Raw genomic sequence first — 16,936 nt, 5'->3', positions numbered from 1 at the left:
GAAGGAGAATTTAATTTGAGGAAGGGATTAGAATATACATATTTACATTTATTGTCATCGTAAGAGCTTTAATTTAGATTGATCATATTTAAATCTAAAACATGTTTCAGGCAGTATTGATTCAGCATAATGTCTATTTTCTGCCTTCATACACAATAGAAATTTTACTTTTAACGAGCATTGAATTTGAAAAAATATTGATTACAAAAAATTGATTATAAACACACTGCTGGTCGCGTCTTTTTAAAACAAAAAAAACAGCAATAAGTAAAACTACACTTATTTGAAGATTTAAAATACATGCGAAAAACTGAAAGCATAAAGTCTCTCGGGAAATGCTGTGTTGGGACAGCTAGTGTATATATATATATATATATATATATATATATATATATATATATATATATATATATATATATATAATGAAATTAAAGGAGATGCAGTGTTTACCTGATATAAACAATGATAAACTTGGCCTTCGGGACAAGGTCAAAGTGTAGTATCTGTTCTTCAGATGCTGCACTTCAATTTCTTGTTCTCTGTCAGTGGAGGAGAAATCCTTCACGACTGAGACAATTTTTATTTTTGTTCCTTTTCTCCACGTTAAAAACTACCCTGGTGTCTAACTCTGTCCCGTGGGGAGGCATTGTAAATAGGAACAATGATAAACTTAATATAAATACCAGTATTTATATATATATATATATATATATATATATATATATATATATATATATATTAATCCCAACCAAATAAAAAAGCTCAATACATTCACAATAGAGAGTAGAGCTTATTATAAGGGAAAAGAAATTAAAACTGTAAGTTGAAATTTACAATCAAATTTATTGTTCGACCGAATACTCAAAAACCAATTTACAAAGTCCTTCTTCCGCGGAGTTTCAAAGAATACTATTCTTACTATTCGTCTCATCAGAGGACAAAAAAAATCAGTAAATTATTCTTTCTCATTTTTGGTCATGAGTTTCCTAGTCTTCTGATCGAGCTGTCTCAATTCTTCTTTAGTTCACTCTATAAACGGTCCTGAGTATCTTACTAGTGATACTGCTCATGTATTTATACCTTTTATTAGGTTTCTGCTATATAATTTAGTTTCTAGGAGGTTTCTTGTTCTCCGAAGGTATTACTTTCCAATTCTCTCTTTTATTTCTGTGGCTTTGATGGTGTCTGCTATCAGAACTCCCAGATATTTATAGGCGTATAGTCCACCCTATGGCCCTCATCTCCGTTTGGTTTGGTAGTTCCATGCCTTCTGTTGTCTCCAGTCTTCACTTTCTTATAACTAGTAGTGCGCATTTTTCCATGCCAAACTCTATTTGGATATCCTGACTGCAGATCCTGGTAGTGTTTATTAGTTTTTTTTTTTTTTTCGGTCCTTACAAAAAGTTTCAGATCGTCCATATATATCAGGTGGTTCTTTTTTTTCGTCTGTATTAGAGAACTTGTATCCAGATTACTATTATTATTATTATTATTATTAGTAGTAGTAGTAGTAGTAGTAGTAGTAGTAGTGACTATGAGTTTTCACACATGCCATCATGTAAGAATTCTCTTTGAAAACAGTCTGCGGTGTTCCCTGGAATCTTATTGGCAACAAGTTTCCCCATATTGTCAGTACTCTTCACCTCTTTCGGAAACCTTTGCAAATGAATTTGTGTTAACGCAATACCCATCTACTATTGATTTCTCATTAATAGTGATCATTGCTCTTCACTGGAATTGGGTGGCTAAAGCTTCCCAAAGATCCCAGTCCTCCCCTCACTTATTCAGCGAGGGGTAGTCCTCTTCGCACATATCCAACATCAATCCTGTCTCTCCTCGGTCTTTCCATTCTCCTTGACCCTCCTTACTTATTGGGTGCGGCACTAGTTTATGATGACGAAGAAAAAAGTAAGAGGGCGAAGGCAAAGGGGAGGGGGTTAACTTACAATTATGCAATTATACAGTTTCAGTTTTCACGAACCCATATGGTGTTTCGTTGTATTTTACCTCTATAGAAGTTTCTGTATGCGCTACCAGCGTCTACGGATAATGTATATTACTCGCCGCACTGAAGGGTTGTTTTTTTTTTTAACATTTCAACCGTTTTCATTATTGTTGTCCGTTGTATTGTTACGTTCTGTGTGTATATGAATATTTTCAAAACGACGTACATGTTGAATAGTGGGGTTTATATTTTATCTGTATATTCATGTACGTGTAAATGCGTGTATATATATATGTCGTATAATTTACTTGATCGTTTAGTGTGTATATTTTAACATTTATGCAACAGTTCTAACAGGAAAAGATTTGCCCCAACCAGAGCAGATTCAGACTTCAACGTCGCCCAAGTAGAAGAAGGCACCCTGAGCATTAAGGACTCGGAGGGGGACTAGTGAAGCAAATAAAATTTAAAATATAGTAATAAAATGAAAAGTAAGATTTTTTAATGATTTCTTTTACAGAAGAACTAGCCTGGGTGCCCGGCGTTGCCCGGGTGTTTGTAGGTGTGTGTTGAGCAAAAAAAAAAAATTGTAGTAGGCAGGCAGGCAGGCAGGAAGGCTCGAACCCGTGACGGGAAAGCAAAAAAGATAGTGGAGGTGTGTGTAAGGGTGTTGTTCGAGCCAAAAAAAAAATGGAACATTGCGAGCAAAAAAAAGTGGTAGTAGGCAAGCAGGCTCGAACCTACACCGCGAAGGAGAAAAAAAAGAGTAAAAAAAAAAAAACGTTACGCGTTAGCTGCTGTGCCCATCGCCAAACCTGAAGTGACGTAGGTTTAAATTAAGGATATAAATTGGAAAAGAAGCGGTGACTTTTGAAAATATCGACGAAAAAAGCGACTCCTCCCTGTAGAAAAGGGCTCAGTTGAGTATGAAGGAATTAATGTTTAGGACCAAATTTTCGATATTTGTCGTCCGAAGGATCGAGCTTTAAAATGATACCGATCTCGTGAAAATCCGTCGCATCTGTCAAAAGTTTTTGCGTGACATACAAACATACATACATACATATATTTAAACAGACAGGTGAGATTTATTTATATAGAAAGAATAACATTAGAAATTATATTTTAAACAGAAATAGTTCGCCGAATACTTTTTATGATTACTTTTTTAGTGAATATTTTCAAAAAGTAGTCATTTACTTTATAAAAACATGTTATACTTTGATATTATGTTAATTTCTTTCAATTTATAAAAACATATCGAGTTAAAATAAATCGTTTATACTTACATGAGATTCGAGCTCTGGTATTTACATGTTAAAAACTACTTCCGTGATAATGTCTATTCTGCTTATCCATTTCTTGTTAACCAACCAAAGATTTTATTCGTGTACGAAAACGCACAAAATATTATAACACTTTTGTTTTTTAACTTACGTTTACCCCAACAAGGCACATCGTCACTTGGACGTAAAGGGCTACTATTTCGGCCCATGCCTAGGATAGATTAACAATATGTTGGTTTACGTTACATTTAAACTTGTGCATATCGGTATAGTATGGAAAGCAGGTGGCAGGAAGAGAAATTCCAAAGTCTAGTTTTTCGAAGAAAAAAAAAACTATTAGAGTAAAAAAAACCTTCTGACATTTGGGGTCCGCAATCGTAAATGGGCGTGGTTTTGCTGCGAAGCGGGTTTGTCGGGGATATGTACATCGAGGGGGCACTAGTGCAGCCAGTTTATTAGAGCACATTGTATTCAAATACTTGTAAAACAAGCGGAGATGCAACATTGCGGCGATGGGACAGGGGTTGGAGCTTATTTGACAAAGTGGACCTATTAGATTGAAGACTCTTTTTTGGACTCTATCCTAGAGGGAGAGGCTGGTGGTAATGTCCAATGTGGCAATAATACTCTATGCATGATCGAATAGCGGTCTTGAAGATGTAAAGGATACTCTCAGCACGATAAAGGAAACACACATCTTTGTAGCAGCCTTCGCAATGCCCTCGATATATTTGTTCCAGTTCATATTGCCGTGAATGTTAAGGCGAGGAGTTTGTACATTTTTGTAGCATATAGATAAATTGTGCTAGAACTGTCATTTTCTTCCCTGGTTCTTTTATCATGAAAATAATACTATTTAATGTCATGATTAGAAAAAAATCTATTATATAAAGAAGATGAGGCTTAATTAACTTTTGCTTCGTAGGTTTTGCCTCTGTTTTATGCTTAACGAAAGTAAGGGATACTTTTAAGAACGATGGTATTTATATCTTATTTCCACTCTTTAAGGTGTCGTAAAAATGTGAACTTTTCACGTTCATAAATTTAAACAAAACATATGTTTAAAAGAAACGAAGCGCAATGTCTATAAAAATAAAGAACAAAAACGAAATGTAAAATCTATAATGATGAATGCGACAGATGAAAGAGAGAAAAGCAAAGAAAGGAACCCGGTGAACGATCACAACATGTCAGCCGCAGCAGGTGGTTGTGAAGTCTTTGTAACAAGACACAATCTTTAAAGTTTACTGATATTAAAAATTCATAAAAGTTTGGCTCAATTTTGAAGACTGGTAATTATCGTAATCTGTCTTTTGTTTGGGCGTCTTCTTCTTTTTTTATTTTTGTTTTGGTAAACAGGAGATTCAAGTTAAACTAGCAGATAATAAAGAGTGTTTGTCATGTCCCTGTATCCGAACGTCTCTTAAACGCCACTCCTTTCGCAGTTTAAACAAACATTTTGTAATTGACTTAATCTCAGATTATTATTATTATTATTATTATTATTATCATTATTATTATTGTTGTTGTTGTTGTTGTTGTTGTTGTTGTTGTTGTTGTTGTTGGCCCACAAGTCATCAAAGATCTCTCCTAGAAAACAGCCTGTGTTGTTCCCTGGAAGCTGAGTGACAACAAGTCTCTCCAGATTTCCAGCACTCTCCACCTTTTCCGATAACGTTTGCAAACAGATTTGCGTTGTTGCAATAACCTCTTACCATTGATTTCTCGCTAGTAGCGGCCATTGTTATTATTATTATTATTATTATTATTATTATTATTATCATTATTATTATCATTATTATTATTATCGTTATTATCATTATTATTATTATCATTATTATTATTATTATTATTATTATTATTATTATTTGCACTCACTAAGAGTTCTCACCCAGACCATCATCAGGAATTACTCACTGTCGACAACTGGTGGTGTTCCATGCAGTCTGCATGACAACAAGTCGTTCCAGATTTCTAGTATCCTTCACCCCTTTCGATGATATTTGCAAATTAATTTGCGCTATCGCAACAGCCATTTGCGATTAAATACTCGCTGGCGGCAACTATTGGTCATCTTTAGAATTTGGTTGTTACTCGCTAGGAGTAGTCACACAGGCCATCATCCAAGATTTCTCTTTGAGCGCAACTTGAAGTGTACTATGGAGTCTGAGTGACAACAAGCCCCCCCTCGATTTCCAGTACTCTCCACCTGTTTTGATAACATTTGCAGATGAATTTGCGTTATTGGAACAGCTGATTACCATTGATTTCTTATTGACGGCGATCATTGGTATTTACTGGAATCGTCTTGGCAATAAGTCTCCTCAAAGCCTCAGTCCTCTTTGCACTCATCCAGCGGAGGTCTGGCTAGTGCTTTCTCTCCTCAGTCTCTCCATTCTCTTTGACACTCCTCACTTATTCGGTGTGGCACCAGTTTATAGTGACAAAAAAACGGAGGAGGGGTGTACTTAAAATTATAAAGTTTTAGTTTTCATGATTCCATGTGATGTTCGTTTGTGTTTTAATTCTATAGCAGTTTCTTTATGTCCGGCTGTGAAGCCGTGAAGCGATCCATTTCAAAGGGGATCCCTTTTCACATAAGTCAATCCTCGGTCACGGACCAAATGTGACCTGTCCTTCATAGGTCAGCAAGGTATCTCAGTGTACCAGGACCCGTCAATCTATTTGGTTGGTCTTAACTTCACGGTCGGTCGATATGTCGCCTCTTCGTCGATCTGTCCTGCTGGAAGGGAAAAATCTCATGCCCACAACAGAAAGAAACAACTCAGATTGCTATTCTACTGATTAAATTTACGATGAGATGTAGAATATATATATATACTTATATACAACTATCCGTAGGTCGATGTTGATTTTGAAAGACTCCACTGAGTCAAAAAAAAATAGATTAATTTCTCTTTCGGTATAACGGTGGAATGATGCGGGAAGAGATGGGCGTGGCGACTCTTTGACTATGCTTAACTCTGCCCCAGAACTCAGCCCAATCTAGCAGTTTCGACGCTGAGGTCCGTTCATATAGGAAGGTGAGGGGTGCGTCAGGGTCGCTTCTAGACCAACCGCGTCTAGTTACGTCACCCCTAGGGGAGGCTCTATCTTCCCCGGTTGCACCTGCGATTCTGCAAGCGCTCTCATACCTCGAAATGGTCACTCTCGCGATCTCTGGGTCACGGGCATCTTACTTAAACTATAAGCATCCTTAATCTCAATGTTGAGTCATCCCATTTTCGGAGTACAATTTACACAAAAATATTTGTCAACAATTTTCATAACAATAAAGGAAATCATATCCGCCCAGCTTCTCCAGCATTTCGGGAGTCTTGACCCCCTCCCCCTGTGAGGAGCTTAATCAACTCCTGGGATGGTCATGTTACACGGCTTGTATCTGTAGTTCATATGTGTTAGTCTCTGCATTCAAGGGTTTTCCTTAATGTTTAAGACGTTTTCATTATTGTTACCCGTTGTATCTTCTCAGTCATCCCACTGATTCCAATCTCTCCCATTGTTTTTTCGGAGTTATCGCTATTGTTCCTAACGCTCATACTGTAATAAAGCTGGGCTGGTTCTCGTCGTACATACGGGCAACAAAATGTGAATTAACCCTAAGTCCCGGTGGCTACACTTTTATCGTTGTCTAGTGGTGAACCCTTCAAGGATGACCAGACGCTCACTAGTCACTGGAACTTCTGTTCTGGTGCACAGGGCACATAAAATGCACATGACCCTAAGTCCAAGTGGCAATACCGATTGGCCGTTCGTTGGTTTGAGGTCGTGTTCCTTTTCGTAGATGCTCTGGTGTTGTTGGTATATCACTTTTCTCAGTACAGTCTAGGTTGGTTGTCGATGCTGTAATTAATTAGGTTTTCGAATCAAAGCAATTTAATAGTAACTCATAGATCATGTTTTTATAAACGAGAATAATTATTCAAAAGATATTCAGGGTACACTGTGTGTAAAGAAAAATTAATTCTTCGGGTTCTTAATGGCTTCAACAGTTTTCAAGTTAGGTCTATTCAGACAGCTTCTTAATCAGGAGCTAGAGCTTTCCAATGTAACTCTTCTGGAGAAGCTTGGACAGAAGCCCGAGATGATGCGCACTCTTCGATGCCAGCCAGCAAATCCTCTCTCATTTCCAAACACAATGTGTTTTTTTTTTATTGAACCCTCATGTTTGAGATTAGCATTTTCTCCTCTTTCGTTTGGAGATTACTCTTTCCTTTCTCTGTCGTTTTTCTTTTCTCTTTATTTTTCTGAATCTCTTTTCTTTCTCTATCTTAAACCATAATTTTCTTCAATTCGCTTTTCCCATTTTCTTTCTTTATCTCTCTCCAACTCATTTTCTTTTTAATCCTTTTTTCCTTTTTCTTTCCTTCTCTCCAACTTACTTTTCTAAAGAAACTGTTTTATCAGCTATGCCATTCCATTTTTCAGTTTGATTCCTATCACTTACAGGACATCTAAAATAAAACACATGGCCCAGAGAAAATATCTTCCTAGATATCAGGGCAGACTTTTTGCCGCCAATATCACTTTACTGAGAAATTTTTTTGCCGCCAATATCTATATTTAATTTTCTGTTCACCATATCAGCAATAAAAACATATTCCAGACTTTGGAGAAAAGAATGAATTTCTTAAACCTCGTGTCAAACACCCCACCTAACCCTTAGCCCGTAAGCAGGGTGAATTGGTGTTGCTCGGGCACGCAACATCGTTACACTACTATTAATGGTGTTATTTTGACTTTTTCATCTTCCATTTTTCTTAGGCCAGTTCTGTGTATTTGCTCCGCTTCTCTATCTCCTTGATCTTCATTCTGTGGTCTGCTAGGACGGCAAAATCTATAATATAGTTTTTCCTTCTTGTTAACTATTATGACATCCAATCTTCTTGCTTGGATGGGTTTATCCCTTTTTATATCCATTTCCCATAGGACATTGTGACTTTCTTTTCAAATACTGCTACCGGTTTGTATTTATAAAATTTGTCTGGGGTTTCAAGTTGCAGTTAGTTGCATAATTCCCAGTGTACTACCTACTCCACTGGATCGTGTTTATTTTCTATTTTTGAGCTAGTTTGCTGCATTCGCTTTTTATGTGGTTTATTGTTTCGTCACTTTATCCAGCTTCGCCAGCGTCTAACCACTGAGCTGAGCGTCGCCGGATCGTAAAGAACCCACTTATCATTGTAAATTACAACCCGATCTAGAAACGGGTCGTTCTTGTTGCGTAAAAGAAAGGAAGACGACACTTCATAACGCAGTTTCTTTCGGTTGTTGTTCAATTTGTGAGGTACCCGTTTATCAAGTGTTTTGTCTTTCCAATCTCTCTCAAGTGGTTGGAAATTGTCGAATACGTAATGTCTAATTGAAAAGCAAGTTCCCAAACAGCTGTCTATGGATTGGCGTTGACTAAGACTCTTAATTGATCGTTGTCGACATCCGATGGCCGACCACTATGCTTATCATCTTCAAGACTCGTCGCCGCTATGAAATTTCTTAAACCACCATTTTTCTGTGCGTTCAGTAGTGGTCAAACGCTTTGTTGATATGGCGAGCTGTTTCAGCACCTTTTTGGCCTAGCTTGAATAGAAGTAAGAAAATCGAGCGAATTTGCTTTTTTCCATCTTGTATTGTTTTAAATCGATTGTGATTTAAACGATTAGATAGAGCGAAAACGCTATTTAAAATGATATATAATGTAATGGTATTATAACGAAAAATTACATGAAAATACATCATATGAAATCAAAAGTAAAAATTCCGCAAGACTTTTCTTGTCAACCGAATATATATGAAACTAAAGCATTATGAAGCAGTTTGGATGCTATTTAAAATTTCAGTTTTTCAAACCAACAAGAATACTAGTTTAAATTTCACTCTGACAAAGCCAAGAAAATGATATTTGGAAATTAATGAATGGTTAAAATACCTTTTCAAATTTCAGCGTGACAGAACAAATAAAATATTTTAGAATAAAGTAATAAGCACTGGTGTGAATGCTATTTCAAATTTGAATTCGATAGACAGAATAAAATGCTATTTCAAATTTTAATTCGACAGACAAAATAAAATGCTATTTCAAATTTGAATTCGACAGATAGAATAAAATTATATTTCAAATTTGAATTCGACAGATAGAATAAAATGCTATTTAAAGTTTGAATTCGACAGACAGAATAAAATGTTATTTCAAATTTGAATTCGACAGACTAAATGAAATGCTATTTAAAATTTGAATTCGATAGACAAAATGAAATGCTGTTTAAAAGTTTAATTCGACAGACAGAATAAAATGCTATTTAAAATTTTAATTAGACAAAGCAAAATAAAATGCTATTTAAAATTTGAATTAAACGGACAGAATAAAATGTTATTTAAAATTTGAATTTGTACAGACAGAATAAAACGCTGTTTCAACTTCAACCCCGAAAGCCTCAATAAAATGCTATTTAAAATTTAAACTAAATAGATGAACTAATGATCTACTTGAAATAGCCAAATGACAGACTAAACCAAATGATATTTTAAATTATTATGAAACACCATGAATACAATTTCAAAATTAAACTTGACAGACCGGGTAAAATGCTATTCATATTTCAGCCTTAGCTTTCTCTTTATATTATTGCTTAGGTGAACCGTGTATTTTTAGGAGAATTTCCTTTTCTTTTTTTTGTAATTTAATTTATTATATATAAGTTACATTAACAGTTGTATGAGTGCTAAAGCCTACCACGTATTCCGAAGCATGCATACGGAATTCATCCTAAACAACTTGAGTTGAATTTTTTAATTCAAGGAGAAAGTTTTTTTTTTTCATAGTAGATTCACAAGCGGCCCCGACTCGTATCAATATCTCGGTCAAGGCGAGTGATTTTGCTGACTTTGGTTGGTTTCTCTTTTTTGTATTTTACAAGATGTTTCCGTTTGTCCACAGTCAGCGTTGAACGGTATTTAGTTTTAAAAGGAATTATACCTGATTATCTCAGGCTGTGTGTTTTCACATACGTATGTCGTGCGAAAAGACCTTGCAATATTATATCGGAAATTGTAGAAAAAAATCATTTTTGTCTCCGATTTAGAATTCAAATTCTAGAAACCCCCAAATTTTATAATTCAAAGTAAATGTATTATTATTTTTTTAATATGAAACAAGTAATGATCGTTTGGGTTTTCAAAAATATTCGACGATTAGTACGAATTTGAAAGCCGTAAGTCATTTCGAAAAATCGGGAAAAGGCTAGATTCTTGTTCAGTTAAAAATATATAATGGTTTATACTTTAACAATTCTGCATTTGAAATTGTTAATAATTTTTTTAAAATAATATGTTTGTTTGTTTTAGAGATACACAATGACTGTCTAGATAACGGTTTAATTTTGCGGATTCAGAATAAAATGCTATGTGAGTTCCATACACTCATGGAGTGTATGGAACCCACAAAGCATTTTATTCTGTTTGTCTGTCTGCCTGTCTGTCTAACTCATTATTCTAAATGAAACAAATATCTTTTATATATATCAGCAACGAGGAGAATTTACTAATTGTATTTTATTTTTTTTATATATATACAAGCAGTTCAGCCCGGTCTTGTTCGGGCCCTATATACTGTTCATAACTTTACGTGCATATGTACATATATATATTAAAAAGTTTGACTCATCTTCAGGTGACCTACATCTAAAATTGCAAGTGTTTAGACCAAAAATTGGTGGAGGAGTTTGATAGAGTCTGCAGCCAAATTTTCGCCCAAACACTGATTAAAAAGCTTGCATGTCTGAATACCCTTTATGTAAATTTTCAAATGTTTCGACCCAAAATTTGATGAATAGTTTGCTAGAGACCACAAAGGTCAAATCTTTTGAACTTTGACCCCTTTGCAGCCAAATTTTCGCCCAAAAACCGTTAAGAAGCTTGCCCTATGCATGAATGCAATTTATGTAAAATTTCAAATGATTAGACCAAAAATTAGATGAGTAATTTGATAGAGACCTTATAGGCAAATTTTTTAAACTTTGACCCTAATTTTATTGTTTTGGGTTCAAATCAAATTAAAAAGTTTTATCCATGTCCAAGTAACCTACATCTAAAATTTCAAGTGCTTAGACCTAAAATTGGCGGAGGAGTTTGGTAGAGTTTTCAAAAGTCAAATCGTTGAACTTTGACCCGTTGATAGCCAAATTTCTGGCGGAAACCCGATTAAAAAGATTTTTCCAAATCTCAATACCCTTATGTCAAATCTCGAGTCTGTAGACTGAAAATTGACAGAATAGTTTAGTAGAGAAATATACACGCAGAGACACACACACACATACACAGACAATTTTACTTTTATAGATGTTTAGATTACTCTCTTTCTCTCTTTCACTTTCACACACATACATACACACACACACACACACACACACACACGAGCACACACTGATTCATCTCTCTTACTTAAAGAAGTTTGTAGTGTCACCACCTACGCCATTACCTTTGTTATTCAAGTTCAGTTACTTGTCCATCAGGGAAAATATTTTTTTTTATTCCGAGATATAAATAAAATAAGCTTTTATAAAATAATTATCATGAATTCATTTAAATAAGTACTGACCTCAATCGCTCTGACGTGCAGAGAACTTTTTCTATGGCAGGTGTTCAAGTTGTAAAAAAACAAAAACAAAAACTTTATCTTTGTGGGGAACAGGCCTGTGATATGTTCTTCTAAAAATGTCTCTTTTAAAACAGGAGTAAAAAGGTCAGGTGCGTGCGCATCACTAGGACCACTCCTTCTGCAAGTCCCTGCCGAATAAAACAGTCACATGATTTGGTATTCATAGACTTAATAAGATGAACGCAATCAATACATTAAAATACAGACGCTGTCCCTGTGCACGTCGAAACGACAGAAATCGCGCGATTTATCATTGCAGCGTTATTTTTTATTTTTTTTTTTTTTCAAAGCATCATGTGGGCTTATGAAAATTTCTATTAATAAATTTTGGCAGTTTATTGAACAGAGATTAGAATCCTATACATTTTTTTTATCTACGTCCTTCCCACCGCAAGAAGATATCCCATAAGGTTGCAAAGAAAGTAGGGGAGCATTAAGCCAGCGCCCCTAAAAGATAAGAACTCTAGCTTACTTAAAATTGCCAGGGCAGCCCCGTCGGTATTCCTCGGTAGGAGTAACTCAGGCAGTAATCAATAAGCTTACTCCACTCGAAAGACGGGAGGCACAGGACGGCAGCCATACAGCAAACAAATCATCTCAGCAATGACTTGGACTCTGTTAACTTTAATGTCGACGAGAAAAACCCAGACTGAAAGAATCTTTATCTCCCTCTCACGATGGAATGATGAAACACAAGGGTCAGAAAATTGAACAGAAGAGGCAGCGCCCTAGAGAAAGAGCACGTTGAACTCCTAAAATGCTTGGATTGCCCTGTTGACATTTTCACGATTATAAATATTTCATTTACAATATTGAACTTTATATTTCTAATATACTGAGTCTGTCAACGTATCTCTGGTAACTAATTTACATAATTGTTTGAAAAATTACATCTCATTGGTTTACTATATATTATTATTGTTTTCTAATTCAATGACTGTTATCACTTTATTATTACTCTAGAGTTCTACATAAGTAGGTTTTTCAGATCATGGATAGAAATTTATAATTTTGGATGAAAAAATATCAGAAAGACTGCGAGTTGAGGTGTTGTACTGGTTGGAATGATGAAGTTGTCGCCCTAAAAAAAGCAACATTACAGCTTTATTTTCAAATTGTTATTGAAATAAAAATCAATTCAGGTGATTTGATTATGTATTACAGCTGATATCTATTCAACGTAGCCATCTTCAGCCTCAATCACCGCCTCGATACGGGTCAGGAACTGGAACCACGCCTTACCACAAGCACCGACGGACGCTCAGCGGATACTCGGCGAATGCTCAACGAATGGCGGCGATCAGTATGGCTTTGGTGTTGTGGAAGGCCATGTTGGTGACGTTCTTGCCATATGACCAAACGAAGTACTCCAGCGGTTTCAGATCGTGAGAGATTGATACAAAGTTGTAGCATTCCTTTTGAAGCCAAGCCTGAGTCTCTTTGTCAGCGGCCACCTGATTGCACCAGGAAATCACCACACTCTTCGGCACATCCGGGTACACTTTAATGTTGAATTTGAAGATGTGAAGTGGCATGATGTGGCTCTCACTTGAAACCACACCTGTTTTCATCACTCTCAAACGACTCTGTTATTCGTGGCAATCCAGCGATGTATTTTAAAGGTGCTGGCAATGGTCGTGTTGTCATAACTTGGATCGCTAGAGAGTATGAGCTGTACAGCAGCGCATCTCCGGTCTTAATTGTTGAACATTGTGTCACTTTCAGACATGATAGAAGCCTCCTATCGATCTTGGGATTTGTACACAACTGGCCAACTATTAGATGGTCTGTAACAAAAAAAAAAGAAAGTTTTTTATCAATTGGAAATGAATAATGTCATCTTTTCTAGGGCGACAATTTTATCGTAACACCATATAAATGTAATCCTTTATAAGTAGAAAATCTACTTAATAATAGTTTATGGAAGTTCATAATAATATATTTAATAGTTGTGCTCGTGTTGATCAGATCTTGCTTGTTGAACATTGTGTCACTTTCAGACATAATAGAAGCCTCCTATCGCTCTTGGGATCTGTACACAACTGGCCAACTATTAGATGGTCTACAACAAAAAAAAAAAAAAAGAAAACCGGTTTTCATCAAACGAAACGGGAATCAGGTCGTCTTTTCTATGGCGACAATTTTATCGTTCCATCTTTAAATTTTTAAAAAATTTTCTTCCTTTGAAGATTGTAACGCTGGGTATGGGGCAGCCATATCAACTGCCAACATTGCCCTCCTTTTTATTGAAACCACCGAGAGCTTTTTTTAGTATTCTCGTTGTTCCCTTAAGTGCAATTGTCTGGATCTCATTTTCACTTGGTTCACCAGGAATATTAGGTAGGTAGGACTTCAGGTTCTTCATCATAAGTCCTGTGGCATCTATAATAACTGGTATGATTGATATCTCTCTAAGATTCCAGTCATTAATGTCATTATGAAATTTTATTCAAACGTAATGCATTTCAGTTTATTCGCACGCCATTTCATTATTTTGTTATACTGTAAATTAAAATCGAAGCCATCCAACCATCGAAACTCACCTAAGGGCAAAGCAAACAAATCAGCCGATGCGTATAGGAGATTTTGGGTGTGCGTTTTTAATGCTAACGTGATGTTTTTATGTCTCGGAAAGATATATATTTGCTTGAAGTCGTTGAGTGATCTTCACCACAGTAAGCGAATAATACAATCTAATAAATAAAATAAATAAAAGGTGGTCCGTTGTCATAGCTGGTAATATGCTCAAGCTTTAGGCTACCAGCGTATCTTTCTGCCATGCTGCAATGCCTGTCCGTATTTATGTCTTACATCTGACAATCATATTCTTGTGAGGAGGAACCCGGATGTATTCGTATTCATTACATCAGCTTTCTATTCTCGTTTCCTGCTGTTGAAAAAAAAACGGTACATAATTCATCAGATTTAAAAGTGAAAGACCTGCGAGATTTCACGTTCAAAAAAGAGACGTAAACGAGCTATAACATACAAAATAGAGAGATATCCGACTCATCACGTCCAAGAGAAAGTTTCGTCAGTGGAGATTTTTCAGTAATTTCCAACTGTGTTACTTATTATATAAAAGAGAGTTAAATGATTTGTATTATTATTATTATAATTATTATTATTATTATTATTATTATTATTATTATTATTATTATTATTATTATTTCTAACACATTAAAACAATAATGGAATAATCGGTTAGGAGGAGGTTAAAAGGTGTGTTGGGAGAAATGTGTAAAAATGAAGAAAACGTGATGAAGCACACTAAGAGGGTAGATAGAAGCTTCCATATAAAAATGTAATGTTTTACTTGTGTGACATCGGGCAATGCCAGATAGCCATACTAGTCGTATATATAAAGTAGAGTGAGATTTTTCTATGTAAAATTGACTATAGATTTCTAACCATCTAAAAATCTGCTTCATCGGCGATTTAGTCCAATTTCTAAGTTTTCTAAAGCTAAATCAAAACAAAATATTTATTTTCATTCAATTGCATTCTTTTTACATTTTTATCCAATCAGACGCCTTCAACGCGGAATTAAGAGTAAGTATACCTCCCAATGGTACGAATTCTTCATCATTTAACCTATCATATCGTGAAGAAACCCGGAAGAAATTTAATTATAAACGTTTCGTGTTACGATGTTTCTTCAATAAGTTTCCAGACTATTTTTTGTACAGGCATTTAAAATTATCGTAAACTCTTGAAAATTCAGTATGTTATTGCTATAAATCTTATGAAATGACTGAAATTTTTTATGATTCAAATGAACAGCTGCGGCAGGAATTGGAATACACCCTACTAAACCCGATTGTCACAGCTGGTGAATTTCAAAAATACACTCTGGATGTGAGGACACTTTAGAAAATAGTATGCAATAAAATTCTGTTTTAAAAAAGCCACAAAAATATAAACTTGGAAAAAATGCCACAGAAACGAATGAAATGCTTTTGAACTATCTTGCATGAATCGAGCATCTGTTTGAGAGTGGCATAAGAGATTTAAGGAATGCAGAGAGTCTTTGAGGGACGAGAGGTTAGGACGAATAAGAAAGTCAGAACACCAGAGTTGATTAGCCAAATAAAAATGTAATATATAAGGACTGTTGTGTGCGACAATAAGTGCAATGTCAGTGTGGGAACTGTACACAAAATTATTCGCGAGGAACTGAAGATACCAAAGATTTGGGCGATGTTTGTCCCAGCAAAAAAATCTTTTAGGGCTTAATGTAGTTTCTATTAAATGGGGACTTTATATAGGCATTATAAAGCATTGTACTTCCAAACACACACACACACACACACACACACACACACATATATATATATATATATATATATATATATATATATATATATATATATTGATAAAATGAGACTTTCGACATAAAGGATAATAAGTAAAGACTTCCTATGTACGACTTTCAGTTACTAGTGGAGCGTGTTCCTATCCCACAATAATACATTTCGTCCTGTGTAATAATTTTTACTTTTTCTCCTCGTGAATGTATTCTCTCAAATACGTAATCCCACTGAGAGAGAAGCAAAGACTTTAACTCTGATGAAATTCATTCCACTTCCGTAACCCTAAATCACCGCTTCTTTTTATTAATAGTTTAACTTTTCCACATTTTTGCTTTATATTGATACGCAACAATAACCCAACCAGCAAACAAAATGCACAATTATAATGGTCTAAATACACCCTCCAGAAACCCCCAAATATAACAAAAGAACAACCGTGAACTAAAATTGATTACAGCAAGCAAGCAAAAATATAAAAAGGAAACAATAATTATAAAAGAACAACCACTAGATACATAAATAACACATGAAAAATAAAATATCTCATTTGAATAGAAATGGGTTAAAAGCCAACTTGAAGATTATCACCAAAAACCTCATACAAAAGAATAAAAACATCATACAGTTAAATTGCAGAGACCCCAAGCCAAAATTATAAAGAAATTAAACATATAATAGCGAAATACAACCCCAGTATAATTGGCCTACAGGAAACTCT

At 35.2% G+C, this 16,936-nt stretch overlaps 1 protein-coding gene across 1 annotated transcript in view; it reads right to left on the bottom strand.

The window, feature by feature from the left end:
• The window catches only part of LOC145276825 (uncharacterized), a 173,387-nt gene extending 169,184 nt beyond the window's left edge, over positions 1-4,203 (bottom strand). Inside the window, exon 1 of the mRNA XM_080128187.1 lies at positions 3,235-4,203. The gene's annotated coding sequence lies outside the window, so the exon portion shown is untranslated. The remainder of the gene's footprint in view (positions 1-3,234) is intronic.
• Positions 4,204-16,936: the final 12,733 nt, after the last annotated feature.

The sequence above is a fragment of the Euprymna scolopes genome, chromosome 1, assembly GCF_053919585.1.
Source record: "Euprymna scolopes isolate OS-2025 chromosome 1, ASM5391958v1, whole genome shotgun sequence".
Lineage (NCBI taxonomy): Eukaryota > Metazoa > Mollusca > Cephalopoda > Sepiida > Sepiolidae > Euprymna > Euprymna scolopes.
This window is presented reverse-complemented; position numbering and strand designations above follow the sequence as displayed.